The following is a 5693-nucleotide window of genomic DNA, read 5'->3' as shown; positions in this document are numbered from 1 at the left end:
TTTTTATGTTTTGTTGTCAGCTTATATGCATCATGGCGTTCTTTTATGGTTCACATCAGGTTAACGACTTTTATGTATTTTGAACAACTTTATCTAACGCTTATAATGCCGGGTTGGTTCGTGTTAAATTATGCCTTGCTGGAGTGCAAGGCGTTGATCTCTGACCGAACTACGCGATGGGGTAAAACGCCCCAGTAGGTCGCGGGGCAAAACGCCCCATGGGACGTTTTACCTCATGTGTTGTTCGGACTACCCACTTCCTAATGTTCGATAGCTGGCTAACAGTAAGTTTCTATGCATTTATATGTACTTTTCTCAGCAACTGGATGGCAAAGGAAGTATTTTGTTAAAATTTCCATTGCAATAATTTATTATTTGGCCTTATGAGGCAGGTGAAAAACCTGCTCATACAATAGTGCCATAGCTGAACACCTGATAGGATGGAAGGAGCTAACTTCAGTGCCGTGCTTCCCAAGGTCTAACAGACCTCTCATATAAGATTTAAGTCAACTAGCATATTTAGGGGAAGCCGGGGGAAGCCCGGCATAGTAAGCTCTTTTTCATTTTTATTACATACCATACGTGCCGTATAAAATGTTGATAGCCTGCTAGCTAGCTAAGTTCATTGGCCGTGTTTTCCCAAAAATTCGGTTTCGTGGAATAAGTATGAGGTTGAGAAAATCGAGTTTTAAAAAAGTGTTGATTTTTCTGGGGTAAGCCCGGGATAGGGGTAACGCCGGCCACCTCCCCAGCGCTTTACAACGAGTTGATGGAACCATTATGTGTTTTCCAAAAAGTAACGGAAAGTGAAATATTAAGGTACTGATTAGCTCTGGACATCTTAGAGTTTATGACACTATACTGGTATTTTAGCTAGCGTCTACTACATATACAGTACAGGTCGATGAAAATCGTGATGCAAAATTAACAAAAAACGTGTATTTCCAAATTCCTTAAAATTTCTTTTTCTTTTTACCTTAATGCATCATATTGCATATCATTCGACTCGGCTGATGAAGAAGAACACAACGACACCATTGTTGAAGCTCTAGCTTCATTGTCTGTCGCGTTATCTGCAAAAACGTAGTTAAACCCTAGTTGACCTTAAGTGACATGACTGGCTTTGTCTAAGATAACATGTTTATTTTCGAAATTTATCTTTGATCTAGGTGTAAACCAAACCTGCTCAGTACCTATTATCTCATAGAAAATAGTGGTTTAGTGGCATTGCTCTCGGTTGGGGGTAAGCTTGGCCACTCGCCCGGGGTTACCCCAATGTGCTAATTTTTATTTTAGAACAGCGATATTCGAAAAAAATGTCATACTTAAGCCAGCCTGCCTCGTCACCCCTCACTACAAACACTTAAACGGTCCTTACATAACATTCGTATAAATATTAGTACTGAATGGCATAACATTAACAGTGCAACATATCTCACTTTTTAGCTAAAAACCCTTAAAATATCATTTTTGCGCTATAACTTAAACAATATGCAATTTTTGTCAGCCTTAACTTTTTTGCTGGCGTTACCTTAGCTGCCACGCTGAAAGGACAAACAGTTGAGCATTTTATTGTGAATGATTTAGCCGGAAACGGGGTGGCCGGGCTTCCCCCGCGCCCGGGCTTCCCCCGGCTTCCCCTAATCTTTAATCTATAGAGTATGGGGTTTCTTGCCCCAGGCCGTGGGGCGTTTTGCCCTGGGGTTGGGGCAAAATGCCCCATTTGCAGTTGCTTCACAAATCACTTCCTAGCTAGGAGTCCGAGCATAAGTCAATGAATTTGAGGGGTGGAATTTGAAGTCAAATGTCCAAAGAACGCATTGAGCACAAATTTGGCCTTCCAGGTGATGTGGGACAAAAGTAATGTAGCAAAATAAATTATCTGGGGCGTCTTGCCCCAGGCTACCCTACATTAATAATACACTGCTATACTCGTAAAGATGATAACAATGTTTGTAATATTGACTCAAAATATTTCTTACATAGGTACCTACATACCCAGTAAACATGCCGACGTCGGCCCGACCTCGGGCCGAGGCTCGGCCCGACGTCGGCCCAACGTCGGTTCAACCTCGGCCCGACATCGGCTGGACGTCGGATATGCCCGCATGTTCCGACGTCCAGCCGAAGTTCAGCCGACGTCGAGCCGACGTCGGGCCGAGATCGTTTGCCGAGGTTGACGAGATCGTTTGTCGTTGGACCGACGGGGCCGACGTCGGCATGTTTATTGGGACAACGCGCCAAAAATATCAACCGGCGGCGGGATTCGAGCCCCCCAGTCGCCGACGTCGGCATATTTACTGGGACAACACGCTAAAAGCATCAGCCGGCAATGGGATTCGAATCCCGTGTCATTCGTACGCGAGGTTAGTGCGCTAACCACTACACCACGCAGCCAGCTAACGAACTTGGTTTGTTTTGTTGGGTTATGCCCTTTCGGTCTGACAAGACCATTTCAGAGCCGGAAGGATCATAGGATGGAGACATTGGTCTTCTTGGCGAGCACCCTGGGTCCAGTTCATATAGGGTCCCTGGTCCTATTGCTGTTACGTGACACTTATTGGAAAGAAAGGGCGACCCCACAATGGATTCATATAGCCACTCTTACACACCTGCACCAACGTTTCCCAAAGTGTCCCTTTGATAAGTGGCACTTTGGCAAGGTGACACTTGCCGACTGGCCTTTCTATATGAACTGGGCCCGGCCCTGGTGAGTTGCCGGGGCTGAGCCTGACCAAAGGATAGGCCGAGCAGCCCCCAAGCACTCACCGCACCCGGCTACGGGCGAGCTCGGCTTACGGGCAATCCCCGGGGATAAAGTTTCCCGTCCAGTCGGGATCAGGGGGTTGCGGCGTGGAGGAAGATTTGAGTTTCCTGAGGATATTTTGAATACAGAAGCTCTTTATGAAACATGAAACATGTATTTTATATTATTTTAACGGTCAAAACAGCGGCCGATATCGGTCCGACGTCGCCCCGACGTCGGCCCAACGTCGGCTGGACCTCAGCAATTGATCTCGGTCCGACGTCGGTCCGACGTCGGCTGGACCTCGGCTGGACGTCGGAACATGCGGGCATATCCGACATCCAGCCGACGTCGTGCCGAGGTTGGACCGACGTCGGGCCGACGTCGGCATGTCGATGCCGAGTTGCCGACGTCACCCCGACGTCGGCCGACGTCGGGCTGACGTCGGCATGTTTACTGGGTAGGTACTCATTAGGGTGGGTGGTTTTTGCAACTTATTTTTTATCAATGGCTTTAGGTCAAATTCTGATCCTATGAGTGTTGTGATCACGGAATGAGCACTAAAGTGCTATTTTGGAAAAAAATCGCGATGGCAAAGTCAAAAAGTTTGAGGGACAAAACTCTGATTTTTGACAAAATGCGGTAATATCTCCTAGAAATCAAAGAACAAAAATTATCAAAAAAAAATGTGGCTGTTACATTGGTCCCTTGCCTACGATATGTCACCGTTAAAAACCCGTGTCGGTCTTTTTGTTTTTACTCTACGCTAGGAAACGCAACAAGGCTTTTCGCTTAGTTCATCATAATGATCATAGATGGCGTTGGTGTCGAACGACCTGCCCCTTCTGAGGAGGCGGTTTGCCTGTCTCCTATAATGGGCATTCTGGCCATGTTAATAATGGGCTGAATATGGGCTGTCTTGACGGACATGTTCTGGCCCGTATGGGGCTTTTAATGGGTTTAACACACAATCAGCACACTTCCTACCAGCCCTTTTGTGCGCCTGGGGGTCACGAGAGGAGGGCCGGGGAGGGGGGGGGGCATGGGGCAGCCCCCGTTCACGAGCTCCAGAATCCCTTTACCGTGACGTCACCACGGCGGTAGAATCTCTCTTCATCAGGGATGCGGAGCCGTGGAAATTTCAGACGGCTCCGGCTCCGGCTCCGGCTCCGGAGAAAAAATCGGCTCCGGCTCCGGCTCCGGCTCCGGGTGAAATGTTATGGCGGCTCCGGCTCCGGCTCCGGCTCCGAGTAAAATGGTCCGGCTCCGGCGGCTCCGGCTCCGGCTCCGACTCCGACTCCGACTCAGTACATCCCCTATGCAATCAATTAAATACGGGTGGAAGAAAAATTGGATTGGTTATACGCGTTACTCTTTGCCATGACCGGCTCATGACCGCGTCCCCGCGCAAACGCACCTCGGAGAGAACTGGCAGAACAAAGGACTAGGAAGCGATGGCATTGGAAACGCAGTCGCCGCGAATCGGAGTTCACTGAACCATCGTAAGCTGACACCCGTCTCGGCAGAGACGGTGCTGGGAGTCGCAGTCCACTGCACTGGCTTGAAAACAATGGCCGTCACCTGATGACCGGTCCTCATGTTCTGGGGATGCAGTAGACGTGGGGGGGGGAGGAGCAGACAGGAAGTTGATTGCGTACTGTGGGATACTGGGGATATTCGGCTTTTTTCATTCACTTGATTGCCCATGACGTAAGTACATACCATATGTTTCACTGCCTTGTACTGTCAAACCGAACTAGGTCAATTATTTTTTTTTTCCTCTTCAAAAAATAAAAAGGAGCCGGAGTCGCCCCCTTTTTGGCGGCTCCGGCTCCGGCTCCGGCTCCGGTCTATATTGTTTCACGGCTCCGGCTCCGGCTCCGGCTCCGGGCAAAATATGCCGGCTCCGGCGGCTCCGGCTCCGACTCCGGCTCCGGCTCCGCATCCCTGCTCTTCATCCATAGGCATGTATGCAAATTTCATCATCTTTCGAGCGAGCTGGAGAACAAAAAACAAGGATTATGTGTCATCAAAAGTTGTACCAATGTAACAATGAGTTCGCCTCATTACGATAAATGGGGCTGAAACTAAAAAAATAGGACTATATCGAGCCAAAATCAGCAATTCAAATGACCCCTTCATTTGAACGCAAGGGATTTCCTCTGATGACGTCACCACGGCGTTCCCCAGTGAACCAACCTGAGTAGTAAAGGAATCTTGGCATGGGGCTATGCCACCTTATATAAACCTAGGTACTGGAATTTAACATTGCAGCTATTGCAGAGTATGGACAAATATGAACAGTGAACACCCGAATGTCACTACGGCGACATCTTTCCATTTGATGTGGTCCCGGATGGAGCATCCAGTGTTTCACCATACATCTCTCATCTCTGGTTTGAATTCGTCAACTCTCACTAATGAAAACTTGGCAACACTGTAACAGGAAGGTACCTATCCGTTTTTTTTTTATAGCGACAGATGTTTTCCATCTCATCCGCTGACGAGAGCTACTTGCGACAAGTGCTGGTACCATTCATGTCATTAACCCTATTAGTGGCAGGCTCCTGGCTACCCCTATTAGTGGCAGGGGGGCTGTTTACGACCCCCCTTGATATCTCGAGATCTAACGGGCCGATTTTCAAAATTCAAACGGCATTCGATTTCGCTCAACGTGATCTACAATTCTAAAAAATAAAAATTAAAAATGTCAATAGGGGGGTAGAGGGGGGTAAAAACGGGCAAATTGCAGATACATTTTAGACTGTTTATCACGGCCAGGTTTCTGAACCAATCTTAACGCAACTTTTGCCGATCGATAGAGAATGAACCAGGAATTCACATGGATCCTAAAAATATGCATTTTCAAAAATCATAGGCGGATACAGATCATTGAGATTGGGGGTACACAAAAAGTATAGTAAATAAGGTTTTTGTTGGTACTGTT

This window comes from Amphibalanus amphitrite, unplaced genomic scaffold (genome assembly GCF_019059575.1).
Source record: "Amphibalanus amphitrite isolate SeventyFive unplaced genomic scaffold, NRLGWU_Aamphi_draft 000049F_arrow, whole genome shotgun sequence".
Taxonomy (NCBI): domain Eukaryota; kingdom Metazoa; phylum Arthropoda; class Thecostraca; order Balanomorpha; family Balanidae; genus Amphibalanus; species Amphibalanus amphitrite.
Note: the sequence above shows the minus strand (reverse complement) of the source record.